We start from the raw sequence: 18,971 nt of genomic DNA, 5'->3' as shown, positions 1-18,971 counted from the left end.
TGGTCTAAAGACATCTGAGCTTTTTCTGTAAGCCCATAGTAGAAAATGTCTAACTGTACCCACTCTGAAAACATTTCAGAGGGACATTTTCTTAGCATACCTCTATACCTCTCCCAGGCATTATAAAGGGATTCATTATCCTCTTGTTTAAAGCCTTGGATGTCCAGCCTTAGCTGTGTCATCCTTTTTGGAGGGTAAAAATGATTCAGGAATTTGTCTGATAACTGTTTCCATGTCTTTATGCTTGCTGTAGGTTGGTTATTTAACCACCTTTTAGCTTGATCTTTTACAGCAAATGGAAACAGTAATAGTCTGTAGACATCCTGATCTACCTCTTTATCATGTACTGTGTCAGCAATTTGTAAGAACTGTGCCAAAAACTCAGTAGGTTCTTCCTGTGGAAGACCGGAATACTGGCAATTTTGCTGCACTATGATAATGAGTTGAGGATTTAGCTCAAAGCTGCTTGCTTTGATGGGAGGTATACAGATGCTACTCCCATATGCAGCTGTAATGGGGTTAGCATAAGACCCCAGAGTCCTCTTGGACTGATTAATTCCACTTAAGTCCATAATGGACAAAAGGGAAATGAGAATGATTGCAAAGAGATAAATTTTGTTTATTTATTTTTTTTTTTTGAAATAACCAAAAAAAATAAAATTCAATAAAATAAAACAAAAGGAAAATAAAAATAAAATTCGAAAATAAAAAAAAGAAAAATAAAATAAGATCAAAGCAAATTGAGAACTGAATCAATTAGTGAAAAAAAATTTGAAAACAGCAATTAAGAAGATATGATTGAAAAATTTTTATGAAAAAGATTTGATTCTTAAAAAGAGGAAAGAGAAAAACACAAAAAGACACCAAACTTAAAATTTTTGAAAATCAAACACTAATTTTTTTTCGAAAATTTTAAAGGAAAAAACACAAAGAGGACACCAAACTTAGAACTTTTGTGAATCAAAAAGGGACTAAGAACATGCAAAAATTTCGAAATTTAAAAGAAAAACAAAAGCATGCAATTGACACCAAACTTAAAATATGAAACTAGACTCAACTAAAAGACTCTAAACCAACAAAAAGAAAACAGTCCTAATCTAAGCAACAAGATAAGCCGTCAGTTGTCCAAACTCGAACAATCCCCGACAATGGTGCCAAAAACTTGGTGCACGAAATTGCAATAACACTTTTGCAACTCCGCACAACTAACCAGCAAGTGCACTGGGTCGTCCAAGTAATACCTTGCGTGAGCAAGGGTCGATCCCACGGAGATTGTCGGCTTGAAGCAAGCTATGGTTATCTTGTAAATCTTAGTCAGGAGATCAGAAATTATCAGGATTGATTGTGAAAAGTAAAAGAACATGAAATGATTACTTGTTTTGCAGTAATGGAGAATAGGTTGGGGTTTTGGAGATGCTCCATCTTCTGAATCTCTGCTTTCCTACTGTCTTCTTCATCAAACACGCAAGTCTCCTTCCATGGCAAGCTCATGTAGGGTTTCACCGTTGTCAATGGCTACCTCCCATCCTCGCAGTGAAAGCTAATGCACGCACTCTGTCACAGTACTGCCAATCACCGGTTTGGTTCCCTCCCCTACCGGAATAGAATCCCTCTTTTGCGTCTGTCACTAACGCCCAGTAGGTTACAGGTTTGAAGCACGTCACAGTCATTCAATCATTGAATCCTACTCAGAATACCACAGACAAGGTTTAGACCTTCCGGATTCTCTTGAATGCTGCCATCAGGTCCTGCCTATACCACGAAGATTCCGATTAAAGAACCCAAGAGATAACTACTCAATCTAAGATAGAACAGAGGTGGTTGTCAGGCACGTGTTCATAGTTGAGAATGATGATGATTGTCACGGATCATCACATTCATCCGGATTAAGAACAAGTGTTATCTTAGAATGGAAGCGAGCATGATTGAATAAGAAACAGTAGTAATTGCATTAATCCATCAAGACACAGCAGAGCTCCTCACCCCCAACCATGGGGTTTAGAGGCTCATACTGTGGAAAGAAACGTGTACAAGGTGTTATGGGGTCATAAGGTACGGATACAATGTCAAAAGATCCTATAAGTAGTAAACTAGTGTCCTAAGGTTTACAGAAATGAGTAAATGACAGAAAAATCCACTTCCGGGCCCACTTGGTGTGTGCTTGGGCTGAGCAATGAAGGAATTTCGTGTAGAGACCTTTTCTGGAGTTAAACGCCAGCTTTCATGCCAGTTTGGGCGTTTAACTCCAATTTTTATGCCAGTTCCGGCGTTTAACGCTGGAATTTCTGTAGGTGACTTTGAGCGCCGGTTTAGGCCATCAAATCTTAGGCAAAGTATGGACTATTATATATTGCTGGAAAGCCCAGGATGTCTACTTTCCAATGCCGTTGAGAGCGCGCCAATTGGGCTTCTGTAGCTCCAGAAAATCCACTTCGAGTGCAGGGAGGTCAGAATCCAACAGCATCTGCAGTCCTTTTCAGTCTCTGGATCAGATTTTTGCTCAGGACCCTCAATTTCAGTCAGAAAATACCTGAAATCACAGAAAAACACACAAACTCATAGTAAAGTCCAGAAAAGTGAATTTTAATTAAAAACTAATAAAAATATATTAAAAACTAACAAAAATATATTAAAAACTAACTGAAAGATACCAAAAACATACTAAAAATAATGCCAAAAAGCATACAAATTATCCGCTCATCAATGTTCATAAGAAGAGATGATGCTCGATCACTGATTATACCACACAGTTTCATGAACCACAATTTGGTAGGATTACATGTCACAATATCCATCAAAAACCCAATCCAATTCACTGTGAGAAAGCTTCTCTAGCATGAATCCTCCATTCCTTTCCCAAGGTTCCGAAGGATTCCAATTATAGATAGTTTCTTTCCCAAGACAACTAACCAATGGAATTAGATCGAGAAGCTTTCTAACAAAATTCAAGAGAAAAGATTGAAGAAGAAGATAAAAACTATTATTGATTCATTGAATTACAATAGAGCTCCCTAACCCAATGAAAGGGGTTTAGTGAGTCATAGCTCTGAATTCAATTACAAAAAGTATGAAAACTCGAAAAAGTGATCAAAAGTTTCTAACTAACTTAAATTCTATCCTATTTATACACTTTCTAAATTGAGCTTCTGTTGTGTTTCTTGGGCTTTGAGGTCTTTCCCTGATTTCCTTTTGCTTTGGGTTTATGATCCATAATCCTGATGAGGCTGCTGATCCAATTCTGTAACATTCATTGAGCCAACTTAGTGATAATCAAGTAATGACACATGACTCAACAAATTGAAATTCCAGACTCATCAATTCTTCAGGCCCAATCCCATAAACCATGATATTCAATTGGGTTTCATACCAGAGTATGGTTAAGTTAATGTTTGTGCTCAAATGCTAACTTAAACTGCAATATCTTTGGCCCAGAAACCTTTTCAAATCGTGGTGTTTAAGCTTAAACTGCAACTTAAACATTGGACACTCCTGGAGGTGGTATAATTCAAGCACGTTTAAGCTTCAGTTTAAGGTTAAACTGAAGCTTAAACGTGGAAATAGAAGAAAGCAACCCTGGAAGGTAACGTAGTCGAACACGTTTAAGCTTCAGTTTTAAGGTTAAACTGAAGCTTAAACGTGGAAATGAAGAAAGCAACCCTGGAGGAGAATGGTCGAACACGTTTAAGCTCCAGTTTAAGGTTAAACTGAAGCTTAAACGTGGAAATGAAGAAAGCAACCCTGGAGTGTGGATTTTGGTCGAACACGTTTAAGCTCCAGTTTAAGGTTAAACTGGAGCTTAAACGTGGAAATGGCTCCCTGGTGCATTTCTCATTTCTGGCGTTTAACTTCCAGTTTAAGGTTAAACTGGAGGTTAAACGCCACTTTCAGCTTTTCCTCAGCTTTCATGATTTTGCCGTTTAAGCTCCAGTTTAAGCTTAAACTGGAGCTTAAACTGGAGCTTAAACTGGAGCTTAAACTCCACATGTGATATTCAAGCTTCCTTTATTGATTTTGTTGCTTCCTTGCCTAGCCTCTTCTTCCCTGAAATCATCCAAACAACTGCATCAAAGTCTTGCAAAATTTCATGAGAAATCTTCCATTCATAGCATTCAAGTAATATAACTAAAAACTCATGGAATTTGCATCAAAATCATACTGTTTGGATGGTTCATTGCTTTGTTATTCATTTAACCATTCTTGGTTACTTTAAGCTCAAGAAAATGCATAAAACAACTAAAACTAACAGAAAAATGCTAGTGAAACTAGCCTAAGATGCCTTGGCATCACAACACCAAACTTAATACTTGCTTGTCCCGAAGCAAGTCCTGAGTTATTTGAGAAGAAAGTATGAAACAGAAAGCAATTACATTGGCTATATTAGTAAGCCCTTGAAGTTCATCAGAAGGGTTTTATGCAGAAAGTTGCAGCATCACTTTTTCATTCTTATCAGGTAAGATTATCACTTTTTCATTGCATCCATCAAACACTGCTATGGCCTCTTGTTATTCTTATGTCCTTGGCACTTTTCCCTTCTTTGTTTTTCTTTTTCTTAGCGCTCCTTTGCTCCTTGTTTGCTCAGTGTCATGTGTTGCACAAGCCTTTGGCATTTTCTTTTTCTTATCAGTGCACTACACATATCCACTACAGGCATTTTAGTTCACATTTCTTCTTGAGACATTGGTGCCCAGCACCTCTTTGTGTGACTAAATGTTTTGTATTTAGGTTGCTCTTGATAATGGACTTTTGGTTGATAATCCCGGGTTAGTTAACCCAAGTTACCAAGTGTTGAAACACTCCTCAGAACCTATTCATCCAAGCATATCCTTAATACATAAACACCACAGGCATTTGTCTCAGAAGTTCAAACCATTGGTGCCTAGCTTATTTTCTCAATTTTTTTGCTTTTTGGTTGCCCTTTTTCAGTGGCTTTTTCTTCTTCTTTTTCTTTCTTTTTCATGGCCAAAGACATTTATTCATCAAGATCCATAGACAGTATTCAAACTTCTACACAAAAATGATAATTCTACACTCAATTTCCAGTGATCTGACTAAACAATCAAGCATGCATACCACCACTTAATTCTACTTGATTTGTCACTAATTGAGCCAAGTTACTTTTGTTCAAACTTTTCTTTTATTTTTGGAAACAGAACAAGCATGGCAAGCATTTGTTTAAGAAGGTGAAGTTATATCCAAACATCTAGGCATTCACTTTACTCAAAGCAGTAAACTAACACTCATACTAAAAACTTCACATTCCAGAAAGATTCAACAATTATAGTTTAAACCAGAACAAGCATGCTTTTGTTTGCCTTTTAAAGAATGGTCAAGGAACAACACCACCTTGTGAAATTTCTTGTTTTCTCTTTGTTGCCAGGAAACAATTTGATTTCTCCTTCTTCTCCTAGTTGTTGCTTCATGTTCTTTCTAAGATCCTTGTTTCCTTTCCTGCAAAGAGTGATGAAGTTGCTTGCTTCTCAAGCACTTGAGTGGTTAGCTCAACTATGTATGGGCAAGTGTCTGAGTCTTAAGTTGGTGTGTGAACACCAACTTAGTCTCCTACTTACTCCTCTGCTCTTTGAATTCTTGAATTCTCCTTGGAATGAAGTTGCTGCTAAGGATTTTAAGCATTTCTGTGATTGCTTAGAATGGTTGTTCCTTTCATATAATTCAAAGGTTGTTGTGTTTAGTTGATCTGTATGGTGGAACACCAAACTTAGAGTCACACATTCCCCTTTGAATTATTGATCCACGAATTCATTGTTTGGTGTGAAACACCAAACTTAATTCTTTGTAATGCACAGAAACTACTTCACCTTTTTATTGAAACGAATAAAAGAAACAGCAAAGGAGTATTACCTCAGGTTGGGTTGCCTCCCAACAAGCGCTTCTTTAACGTCATTAGCTTGACGGTTGTCCCTTGTTAGGGTGGATTGTAGTGCTTGATGTCTTCTCCTCTCACTATGAAAACGTCCCCATTTGATTCCTTCATGATTTCCAAATGTTTCATAGAAAGAACTTTCCTGATTGTGAACACTTGAGGGAGCTGGGAAGGAATGGTTTTGAGGCCAGGTGGGATTGGCAGATAATGACTTGATATCACTTTATCTCCCGGAGAGAAACCTTCAGTGGGAATTCTCTTGTTTCTCCACCCTCTTGGCAATTTCTTTACAATTCTTCCCTCTCTCTTGAGGATTTCTTCATTGACACTTATACCAGGAGGATCCTTCTGAGCTGTTTCTATTGATTCTTGTGGCTTTAACTCTTGCAATTCTTGTTTGCCTTCCAAGGACTGTTTCAGAGTTTCAGCTGCTGGGTTGCTTTCCTCCAAACACAGATGTCTACTATCATCCTTAGGCTTTTCAGGTTCTGGTTCAGGCTCAGATGCAGGTTTGAAAACATGGAAAATGAGCTGTTCATCATGTATTCTCAAAATTAGCTCTCCTTGTTCTACATCTATGAGCGCTCTAGCAGTGGCTAGAAATGGCCTTCCCAGAATGATAGGGTGTAGGTAGCTTTCCTCCATGTCCAAAATGACAAAGTCTGTGGGGAAGAAATAATTTCCCACTTTCACCAGCACATTCTCAACTACCCCTTCAGCTTGCTTCTGAGTTTTGTCAGCCAGTTGTATGATTACATCAGTGGATCTCACCTCATTCAGTTGTAGCCTCTTCATAAGAGTCAGAGGCATCACATTTATGCTAGCTCCTAGATCACAGAATCCTCTGTCAATTTTTGTTTCCCCTATGATGCAGGGGATATGAAAACTTCTTGGGTCTGTTTTCTTAGAGACTATGTCCTTCTTGATGAGGGCACTGCATTCTTTGTTCATTATTACAGTTTGTCCTCCCTTCAAAACTCTTTTCTTGCTCAGCAATTCCTTCAAATACTTGATATGTGTAGGCATCTGCTGGAGAATCTCAAGAAAGGGAATATTGATATGGAGTGACTTAAATGTCTCTAAAAACCTTGAATATGTTTTCCCCTTTTTCACCTCCTCCTAACCTCTGAGGAAATGGTGCTTTTGGTTGGTATGTTTCCAGCATGCCTTTATTTTGCAGTTCCTTGGCTTGCTCAGTTTCACTTTCCTGCTTAGCTTCTTCCACACCTTCCTTCAAGATTTCTGGCTCCTATTCTGAGGGTCTGATTCCTTCTTCTTCTGAGACTTCCTTCAATATGGTGATGGCCTTGCATTCTTCCCATCTCACTCCCTTTTGTTCCTGATGAGCGGATAATTTATACACTTTTTGGCATTGTTTTTAATATGTTTTTGGTATGATCTAGTTAGTTTTTAGTATATTTTTATTAGTTTTTAGTTAAAAATTCACTTTTCTGGACTTTACTATGAGTTTGTGTGTTTTTCTGTGATTTCAGGTATTTTCTGGCTGAAATTGAGGGACCTGAGCAAAAATCTAATTCAGAGACTAAAAAGGACTGCAGATGCTGTTGGATTCTGACCTCCCTGCACTCGAAGTGGATTTTCTGGAGCTACAGAAGCCCAATTGGCGCGCTCTCAACGGCGTTGGAAACTAGACATCCTGGGCTTTCCAGCAATATATGATAGTCCATACTTTGCCCAAGATTTGATGGCCCAAACCGGCGTTCAAAGTCACCTCAAGAAATCCCAGCGTTAAACGCTAGAACTGGCAACCAAATGGGAGTTAAACGCCCAAACTGGCATAAAAGCTGGCGTTTAACTCCAAGAAGAGTCTCTACACGAAAATGCTTCATTGCTCAGCCCAAGCACACACCAAGTGGGCCCGAAAGTGGATTTTTATGTCATTTACTCATCTCTGTACACCCTAGGCTACTAGTTTTCTATAAGTAGGACCTTTTACTATTGTATTGAGATATCTGGGTAGCTATCTTCGTGTTTTATGCTATCTTAGATCATTGGGAGGCTGGCCATTCGGCCATGCCTAGACCTTATGCTTATGTATTTTCAACGGTGGAGTTTCTACACACCATAGATTAAGGTGTGGAGCTCTGCTGTACCTCGAGTATTAATGCAATTACTATTGTTCTTCCATTCAATTCCGCTTGTTCTTGTTCTAAGATATCACTTGTTCTTCAACTTGATGAATGTGATGATCCGTGACACTCATCATCATTCTCACTTATGAACAAGGTGACTGACAACCACTTTTGTTCTACAAGCAACCAAGGCTCTAGTGAATATCTCTTGGATTCCTGATTGCACGATGCATGGTTGATCGCCTGACAACCGAGTGCTCGCCTGACAAACGAGCCAACCATTCCGTGAGATCAGAGTCTTCGTGGTATAGGCGAGAACTGATGGCAGCATTCAAGAGAATCCGGAAGGTTTAACCTTGTCTGTGGTATTCTGAGTAGGATTCAATGACTGAATGACTGTGACGTGCTTCAAACTCCTAGCAGGCGGGGCGTTAGTGACAGACGCAAAAGTATCAATGGATATTATTCCGGCCTGACCGAGAACCGACAGCTGAATTCCGCGTGCCGTGACAGGGCATATGCAATCGCTTTCACTGAGAGGATGGGAGGTAGCCATTGACAACGGTGAAACCCTACACGAGCTTGCCATGGAAAGGAGTAAGAAGGATTGGATGAAGACAGTAGGAAAGCAGAGAGACGGAAGGGAAGGCATTTTCATGCGCTTATCTGAAGTTCCAACCAATGAATTACATAAGTATCTCTATCTTTATCCTTATATTATTTTCGTTCATCACCATATACATTTGAGTCTGCCTGACTAAGATTTGCAAGATGACCATAGCTTGCTTCAATACTAACAATCTCCGTGGGATCGACCCTTACTCACGTAAGGTATTACTTGGATGACCCAGTGCACTTGCTGGTTAGTTGTGCGAAGTTGTGTAATGCCATGGAATTGAGCTACCAAGTTTTTGGAGTTCATGACCGGGGATTATGAGAGTTGTGAAAAAGTATTGTTCACAATTTCGCGCACCAAGTTTTTGGCGCCGTTGCCGGGAATTGTTCAAGTTTTGAGCAAGCTTTTGGTAACAATGCCAAGGATTGTTCAGTTTGGACAACTGAAGGTTCATCTTGTTGCTTAGATTAGGTATTTTTTTTTCGAAATTCTTGAAGATGAATTCTAGAGTTTCATGATGATTTGTTGAAGTCTGGCTGGCTGAGAAGCCATGTCTAATCTCATTGGACCGAGGTTTCAACTTATCATCACAAGAGCTTGTTGATTTTCATCAATCTTGCTTCTGGAGCAGTGATCTGCTAAGGCTTGGCTGGCCTCTGGCCATGTTTAGTGTTTTGGACCGAAGCTTTCTTTGAAAGCTTGGCTGGCTGTGAAGCCATGTCTAATTCCTGGACCGGAGTCTTAGACTAACATTGCACTGATTCCTGGAATTATCATTAAGAATTTTGATACTTTTTTTCACTTAATTTTCGAAAAACACAAAAAAATCAAAAAAATCATAAAACCCAAAAATTTCTTGTTTGAGTCTGGTGTCTCATTTTAAGTTAGGTGTCAATTGCATGCATTCATTCATGTGTCTTAGTAAACTTCAAAATGTTCTTGATGATTTACTTGCTCTGATCTTTGAATTCTATTGACTTGAAGTGTTTTGTGTGTCTCATATGCATTCTCATATTGTTAGTGTCAGTGGTATACAAACTGCTAAGTTTGGTGTCTTGCATGCATTGTTATTTGATTTTAGTTGCATTTTGATTTTTCCTTATTATTAAAAATCCAAAAATATTTTTAATTTGTGTCTTTTCAAGTCAATAATACAGAGAATTGAAGATTCAGAGCATACAGCAGAGGAATTGCACAGAAAAAGCTGGACGTTCAAAACGCCCAGTGAAGAAGGACAGACTGGCATTTAAACGCCAGCCAGGGTACCTGGTTGGGCGTTTAACGCCCAAAAGGGTATAGTTTTGGGCGTTAAACGCCAGAATGTGCACCATTCTGGGCGTTTAACGCCAGGATGGCTAAAGGGGGAAGATTTTGTTTTCAATTCAAATTTTTTTTCAAGTTTTCAAAATCAAATCTTTTTCAAATCATATCTTTTCAATCAAATGTTTTCAAAATCAATTTCTTTCCTTTTTCAAAGATACTTACTATCAATTAATGATTTGATTGAACATTTCAAGTATGTTGCCTTTTCTGTTGAGAAAGGTTTAATGTTTGAATCATATCTTTTCTTGATAGCCAAGTTACTAATTTTTAAAATCAAATCTTTTTAAAATTGTTTTCAAATCATATCTTTTCAATCACATATTTTTAAAATCAATCATATCTTCTTAACCTCATCTTTTTCAAAATAGTTTTCAATCAAATCTTTTTGACTTCTAATTTCAAAATCTTTTTCAAAAATCATCTTATTTCTTTCCCACTTTCATTTTCGAAAATTAAGTAATGTTTTTCAAAAATATTTTCAAAATCTTCCACTTAATTTTCGAAAATTAGTTCCCTTCTCCTCACATCCTTCTATTTATGGACTAACACTATCCCTTAATGCAAAATTCGAACTCCATCTCCTTTGATAAGTTCGAATTTTCTACTTCTGTCTTCTACTCTTCTTTTCCTCTGACACTTCAAGGAATCTCTATACTGTGACATAGAGGATTCCACAATTTTCTTGTTCCCTTCTCTTTCTTATGAGCAGGAGCAAAGACAAAAGCATTCTTGTTGAGCCTGATCCTGAACCTGAAAGGACCTTGTAGAGAAAGCTAAGAGAAGCCAAAGCACAACTCTCTTTAGAGGACCAGACCGAATTCTTCAAAGAAGAAGAACACATGGCAGCCGAAAACAACAATGCAAACAATGCAAGGAAGGTGCTGGGTGACTTTACTGCACCTACTCCCGACTTCTATGGGAGAAGTATCTCTATCCCTGCCATTGGAGCAAACAACTTTGAGCTTAAGCCTCAATTAGTTTCTCTAATGCAACAGAATTGCAAGTTCCATAGACTTCCAATGGAAGATCCTCATCAGTTTTTAGCTGAGTTCTTGCAAATCTGTGACACAGTCAAGACTAATGGGGTTGACCCTGAGGTCTACAGACTGATGCTATTCCCTTTTGCTGTAAGAGACAGAGCTAGGATATGGTTGAACTCTCAACCTAAAGAAAGCCTGGACTCTTGGGAAAAGCTAGTCAATGCCTTCTTGGCAAAGTTCTTTCCACCTCAAAAATTGAGTAAGCTTAGAGTGGAAGTCCAAACCTTCAGACAGAAGGATGGAGAATCCCTCTATGAAGCTTGGGAAAGATACAAACAATTAATCAGAAAATGTCCCTCAGACATGCTTTCTGAATGGAGCATCATAGGTATTTTCTATGATGGTCTCTCTGAACTATCCAAGATGTCTTTGGATAGCTCTGCTGGAGGATCTCTTCATCTGAAGAAGACGCCTACAGAGGCTCAAGAACTGATTGAAATGGTTGCAAATAACCAATTCATGTACACTTCTGAAAGGAATCCTATGAACAATGGGACTAATCAGAAGAAAGGAGTTCTTGAGATTGATGCTCTGAATGCCATATTGGCTCAGAACAAAATATTGACTCAACAAGTCAATTTGATCTCTCAAAGTCTGTCTGGAATGCAAAATGCACCAAGCAGTACTAAGGATGCTTCATCTGAAGAAGAAGCCTATGATCCTGAGAACCCTTCAATAGAAGAGGTGAATTACCTAGGAGAACCCTATGGAAACACCTATAATTCTTCATGGAGAAATCACCCAAATTTCTCATGGAAGAATCAAGAGAGACCTCAACAAGGTTTCAACAACAATAATGGTGGAAGAAACAGGTTTAGCAATGGCAAGCCTTTTCCATCATCTTCTCAGCAACAGACAGAGAGTTCCAAGCAGAACACCTCTGACTTAGCAACCATGGTCTCTGATCTAATCAGAACCACTCAAAGTTTCATGACTGAAACAAGGTCCTCCATCAGAAATTTGGAAGGACAAGTGGGTCAGCTGAGCAAGAAAATTACTGAACTCCCTCCTAGTACTCTCTCAAGCAATACTGAAGAAAATCCAAAAGGAGAGTGCAAAGCCATTAACATGGCCGAATTCTGGGAGGAAGAAGAGGCAGTGAACGCCACTAAGGAAGACCTCACTGGACGTCCACTGGCCTCCGTTGAGTTCCCCAATGAGGAACCATGGGAATCCGAGGCTCAAAATGAGACCATAGAGATTCCATTGGATTTACTTCTGCCATTCGTGAGCTCTGATGAGTATTCTTCCTCTGAAGAGGAAGAGTATGTCACTGAAGAGCAAGTTGCTAAATACCTAGGAGCAATCATGAAGCTAAATGACAAGTTATTTGGAAATGAGACTTGGGAGGATGAACCCCCTTTGCTCACCAAAGAACTGGATGACTTGTCTAGGCAGAAACTGCCTCAAAAGAGGCAGGATCCTGGGAAGTTTTCAATACCTTGTACCATAGGCACCATGACCTTCAAGAAGGCTCTTTGTGACTTAGGGTCAAGTGTAAACCTCATGCCCCTCTCTGTAATGGAGAAGCTAGGGATCTTTGAGGTACAAGCTGCAAGAATCTCACTAGAGATGGCAGACAACTCAAGAAAACAAGCTCATGGACTTGTAGAGAATGTTTTGGTTAAGATTGAAGACCATTACATCCCTATTGATTTCATAGTCCTAGAGACTGGGAAGTGCATGGATGAATCCATCATCCTTGGCAGACCCTTCCTAGCCACAGCAAAAGCTGTGATTGATGTTGATAGAGGAGAGTTGATCATTCAAGTGAATGAAGAATCCTTGGTGTTTAAGGCCCAAGGATATCCCTCTATCACCATGAAGAAGAAGCATGAAGAGCTTCTCTCAAAACAGAGCCAAACAGAGCCCCCACAGTCAAACTCTAAGTTTGGTGTTGGGAGGCCACAACCAAACTCTAAGTTTGGTGTTGAACCCCCACATTCAAACTCTAAGTTTAGTGTTGGGAGGTTCCAACAGTGCTCTGAGTATCTGTGAGGCTCCATGAGAGTCCTCTGTCAAGCTAATGACATTAAAGAAGCGCTTGTTGGGAGGCAACCCAATGTTTTATAATTAACTATTTCCTTTTGTTATTTTATCTTTTTTGTAGGTTGATGATCATAAGAAGTCACAAAATCAATGAAAAAAACAAAAACAGAATGAAAAACAGGAAGAAAAACAGCACACCCTGGAGGAAGAACCCACTGGCGTTTAAACGCCAGTGAGGCTAGCAGTTGGGCGTTTAACGCCCAGTCTGGCACCATTCTGGGCGTTTAACGCCAGAAAGGGGCACCAGACTGGCGTTAAACGCCAGAAAAGGGCAAGAACCTGGCGTTAAACGCCAGGAATGGGCACCAGCCCGGCGTTTAACGCCAGAAATGGCTCAAAACGTGATTTTGAATGCCATTTGGTGCAGGGAAGACTTTTCCTTGACACCACAGGATCTGTGGACCCCACAGGACCCCCACCTACCCTACCACTCTCTCTCTCTTCTTCACCAATCACCTCAACACCTCTTCCCCAAAAACCCTTCACCTATCAAATCCATTCTTTTACTTCACCACTCACATCCATCCTTCATAAAACCCCACCAACACCTCCATTCAAATTCAAACCACTTTCCCACCCAAACCCACCCTCACATGGCCGAACAACCCTCTCCCCCTCTCCTATATAAACCCTCCTTCACTCATTCATTTTCACACACCTTAAACACCATCTCTCCCCCCTTTGGCCGAATACAAAGCCATTCCCTTTCTCCTCATTTCTTCTTCTTCTACTCTCTTCTTTCTTCTTTTGCTCGAGGACGAGCAAACATTTTAAGTTTGGTGTGGTAAAAGCATTGCTTTTTGTTTTTCCATAACCATTTATGGCATCCAAGGCCGGAGAAACCTCTAGAAAGAGGAAAGGGAAGGCAAAAGCTTCCACCTCCGAGTCATGGGAGATGGATAGATTCATCTCAAGGGTGCATCAAGACCACTTCTATGAAGTTGTGGCCTTGAAAAAGGTGATCCCTGAGGTCCCCTTTTCACTCAAAAAGGGTGAATATCTGGAGATCCGACATGAGATCCGAAGAAGAGGTTGGGAAGTTCTTACCAACCCCATTCAACAAGTCGGAATCTTGATGGTTCAAGAGTTCTATGCCAATGCATGGATCACCAAGAACCATGATCAAAGTGTTAACCCGAATCCAAAGAATTATCTTACTATGGTTCGGGGGAAATACTTGGATTTTAGTCCGGAAAGTGTAAGGTTGACATTCAATTTGCCCATGATGCAAGGAGATGAACATCCTTACACTAGAAGGGTCAACTTTGATCAAAGGTTGGACCAAGTCCTCACAGTCATATGTGAAGAGGGCGCACAATGGAAGAGAGATTCAAGAGGCAAGCCGGTTCAATTGAGAAGGCATGACCTCAAACCCGTGGCTAGAGGATGGTTGGAGTTCATGCAACGCTCAATCATTCCCACTAGCAACCGGTCCAAAGTTACTCTAGACCAGGCCATCATGATTCATAGCATCATGATTGGAGAAGAAGTGGAAGTTCATGAGGTTATAGCCCAAGAACTCTATAAGGTGGCGGACAAGTCCTCTACCTTGGCAAGGTTAGCCTTCCCTCATCTCATTTGTCACCTCTGTTATTCAGTTGGAGTTGACATAGAGGGAGACACCCCTATTGATGAGGACAAGCCCATTACTAAGAAGAGGATGGAGCACACAAGAGACCCCTCTCATCATGAGATCCCTGAGATGCCTCAAGGGATGCACTTTCCTCCACAAAACTATTGGGAGCAACTGAACACCTCCCTAGGAGAATTGAATTCCAACATGGGACAACTAAGGGTGGAGCATCAAGAACACTCCATCATCCTTCATGAAATTAGAAAAGACCAAAGAATCATGAGGGAAGAGCAACAAAGACAAGGAAGAGACATTGAGGAGCTCAAGCACTCCATAGGATCTTCAAGAGGAAGAAAGAGCCGCCATCACTAAGGTGGACCCGTTCTTTAATTTCCTTGTTCTTTATTCTTCTGTTTTTCAAATTTTATGCTTATGTTTATCCATATTTGTGTCTTGTGATCATTAGTGTCTCAGTGTCTATGCCTTAAAGTTATGAATGTCCTATGAATCCATCACCTTTCTTAAAAGAAAAAAAAAACGTGCTTAATTGAAAAGAAAAAGAATTGCATGAATTCTGAATTTTATAATAATTTAATTATTTTGATGTGGTGGCATTACTTTTGTCTTCTGAATGTATGCTTAAACAGTGCATATGTCTTTTGAATTTGTGATTCATGAATGTTGGCTCTTGAAAGAATGATGAAAAAGGAGACATGTTACTGAGGATCTGAAAAATCATAAAAATGATTCTTGAAGCAAGAAAAAGCAGTGAAAAAAAAAAGAGAAAGAAAGCAAGCGAAAAAAAAAATTGAAAAAAAAAGAAAGAGAAAAAGAAAGAAAAATAAAGAATAAAGTTGTGATCCAAGGTAAAAAGAGTGTGCTTAAGAACCCTGGACACCTCTAATTGGGGACTTTAGCAAAGCTGAGTCACAATCTGAAAAGGTTCACCCAATTATGTGTCTGTGGCATGTATGTATCCGGTGGTAATACTGGAAGACAGAGTACTTTGGGCCACGACCAAGACTCAATAAGTAGCTGTGTTCAAGAATCATCATACTTAACTAGGAGAATCAATAACACTATCTGGATTCTGAGTTCCTAAAGAAGCCAATCATTCTGAGTTGCAAAGGATAGAGTGAGATGCCAAAACTGTTCAGAGGCAAAAAGCTAAAAGCCCCGCTCATCTAATTAATACTGATCTTCATAGATGTTTTTGGAATTTATTGCATATTCTCTTCTCTTTATCTTATTTGATTTTTAGTTGCTTGAGGACAAGCAACAATTTAAGTTTGGTGTTGTGATGAGCGGATAATTTATACACTTTTTGGCATTGTTTTTAGTATGTTTTTGGTATGATCTAGTTAGTTTTTAGTATATTTTTATTAGTTTTTAGTTAAAAATTCACTTTTCTGGACTTTACTATGAGTTTGTGTGTTTTTCTGTGATTTCAGGTATTTTCTGGCTGAAATTGAGGGACCTGAGCAAAAATCTAATTCAGAGACTAAAAAGGACTGCAGATGCTGTTGGATTCTGACCTCCCTGCACTCGAAGTGGATTTTCTGGAGCTACAGAAGTCCAATTGGCGCGCTCTCAACGGCGTTGGAAAGTAGACATCCTGGGCTTTCCAGCAATATATGATAGTCTATACTTTGCCCAAGATTTGATGGCCTAAACCGGCGTTCAAAGTCACCTCAAGAAATCCCAGCGTTAAACGCTGGAACTGGCACCCAAATGGGAGTTAAACGCCCAAACTGGCATAAAAGCTGGCGTTTAACTCCAAGAAGAGTCTCTACACGAAAATGCTTCATTGCTCAGCCCAAGCACACACCAAGTGGGCCCGGAAGTGGATTTTTATGTCATTTACTCATCTCTGTACACCCTAGGCTACTAGTTTTCTATAAGTAGGACCTTTTACTATTGTATTGAGATATCTGGGTAGCTATCTTCGTGTTTTATGCTATCTTAGATCATTGGGAGGCTGGCCATTCGGCCATGCCTAGACCTTATGCTTATGTATTTTCAACGGTGGAGTTTCTACACACCATAGATTAAGGTGTGGAGCTCTGCTGTACCTCGAGTATTAATGCAATTACTATTGTTCTTCCATTCAATTCCGCTTGTTCTTGTTCTAAGATATCACTTGTTCTTCAACTTGATGAATGTGATGATCCGTGACACTCATCATCATTCTCACTTATGAACAAGGTGACTGACAACCACTTTTGTTCTACAAGCAACCAAGGCTCTAGTGAATATCTCTTGGATTCCTGATTGCACGATGCATGGTTGATCGCCTGACAACCGAGTGCTCGCCTGACAAACGAGCCAACCATTCCGTGAGATCAGAGTCTTCGTGGTATAGGCGAGAACTGATGGCAGCATTCAAGAGAATTCGGAAGGTCTAACCTTGTCTGTGGTATTCTGAGTAGGATTCAATGACTGAATGACTGTGACGTGCTTCAAACTCCTAGCAGGCGGGGCGTTAGTGACAGACGCAAAAGTATCAATGGATATTATTCCGGCCTGACCGAGAACCGACAGCTGAATTCCGCGTGCCGTGACAGGGCATATGCAATCGCTTTCACTGAGAGGATGGGAGGTAGCCATTGACAACGGTGAAACCCTACACGAGCTTGCCATGGAAAGGAGTAAGAAGGATTGGATGAAGACAGTAGGAAAGCAGAGAGACGGAAGGGAAGGCATCTTCATGCGCTTATCTGAAGTTCCTACCAATGAATTACATAAGTATCTCTATCTTTATCCTTATATTATTTTCGTTCATCACCATATACATTTGAGTCTGCCTGACTAAGATTTGCAAGATGACCATAGCTTGCTTCAATACTAACAATCTCCGTGGGATCGACCCTTACTCACGTAAGGTATTACTTGGACGACCCAGTGCACTTGCTGGTTAGTTGTGCGAAGTTGTGTAATGCCATGGAATTGAGCTACCAAGTTTTTGGAGTTCATGACCGGGGATTATGAGAGTTGTGAAAAAGTATTGTTCACAATTTCGCGCACCAGTTCCCCTTTAGGATTCTTTTCTGTGTCACTAGGGAACACTGCAGTTGACTTGGGGGCCTGTTGAGATAGCTCTCCTACTCGAGACTCCATCCTCTTGAGTTTTTCACCATGGTTCCTTAAGGTAGATCTCACATCATCCCCAAAGCTTTTCAACTCACTTATGTCCTGACCCATGTTTGCAAGCATTCCTTCTATCCTGTTTAATTGATCTTGAAATTGTTGGTTCAGATTAGGTTGGGCAGGTTGATTATTTTGGCCATGATATGGTGGTTGGGAGTAAGTGTTTTGTGTGGCTTGGTATGATCTTTGGTTGGAGTTTTGGTATGTGGAATTGTTATGTTGGTTGGGGTTGTAAGGTTTGTGGTTTTGTGGTTGGGTTTGCTGGTTTCCCCACCCAAAGTTTGGGTGGTTTTTCCAGCCTGGGTTGTAAGTGTTGGAATGTGGATCATATGGTTGCCTTTGTTGATTTCCTACATAATTTGCCTCTTCCCAATCACCTCCTTCAGTGCTTACTTCCTCTTGATTTTGTGTGTGTATTGCAGCCACTTGATTTGTTTCTAATTTCCTGGTGAGCTCTGCTAGTTGCTTGGCAAACACCTTGTTTTGGGCTAGAATTGTATCAACATGGTTCAGCTCCATGACTCCCTTAGTGTTGTGTCTCTCTGAAGCATAGTAGTACTCATTCTCAGCCACTGTCTCAATCACTTCAATGGCTTCTTCCACAGTCTTTTTCCTGTTCAATGAACCTCCTGAGGAATGGTCTACAGCCTTCCTTGATTCATAAGAAAGTCCATCATAGAAAATATGCAATTGCACCCAGTCATGGAACATGTCTGGTGGGCATTTCCTTGTCAAATCCTTGAACCTCTCCCATGCCTCGTAGAGAGTTTCACCATCCTGTTCTCTAAAAGTCTGAACCTCAGATCGAAGCCTCTTGACCTTTTGTGGGGGGTAGAAACGTGCCAGAAACTTGCTTTCCACCTCATCCCAGGTTGTTAGGCTCCCCCTTGGGAATGATTCCAACCACTTAGCTGCCTTGTCCCTAAGTGAAAATGGGAACAAGAGCAGTTTATAGGCATCTTCCTGGACTCCATTGGACTTCACAGTGTCACAAATTCTCAGGAATTTTGTGAAATGTTGGTTTGGATCTTCATTAGCACTCCCACCAAATGAACAATGATTCTCCACCAGTGATATTAGCTGTGGTTTGAGTTCAAAATTGTTGGCCTGAATGGGTGGTTTCTGAATGCTGCTACCACAATTCCCAGAGGTTGGGTTTATGTATGACCCAAGAACCCTCCTCTCGGGAATGGCATTGTTTCCATCAGCTCTCTCATGGTTGTGAACTTCTCTATCCATGTTGAGATCT

At 40.1% G+C, this 18,971-nt stretch overlaps 2 non-coding genes across 2 annotated transcripts; one reads left to right on the top strand and one right to left on the bottom strand.

The window, feature by feature from the left end:
• Window positions 1–11,154: 11,154 nt before the first annotated feature.
• LOC130963904 (small nucleolar RNA R71) lies at window positions 11,155–11,262 on the bottom strand. Its single transcript, XR_009080021.1, has one exon. It is a non-coding gene; the product is annotated as a small nucleolar RNA R71 (small nucleolar RNA).
• A 7,169-nt stretch (window positions 11,263–18,431) lies between these two features.
• On the top strand, window positions 18,432–18,535 carry LOC130964137 (small nucleolar RNA R71). The gene has a single exon (XR_009080245.1). It is a non-coding gene; the product is annotated as a small nucleolar RNA R71 (small nucleolar RNA).
• The last annotated feature ends 436 nt before the right edge of the window (window positions 18,536–18,971 follow it).

Source organism: Arachis stenosperma, chromosome 2, assembly GCF_014773155.1.
Source record: "Arachis stenosperma cultivar V10309 chromosome 2, arast.V10309.gnm1.PFL2, whole genome shotgun sequence".
Classification (NCBI taxonomy): Eukaryota; Viridiplantae; Streptophyta; class Magnoliopsida; order Fabales; family Fabaceae; genus Arachis; species Arachis stenosperma.
This window is presented reverse-complemented; position numbering and strand designations above follow the sequence as displayed.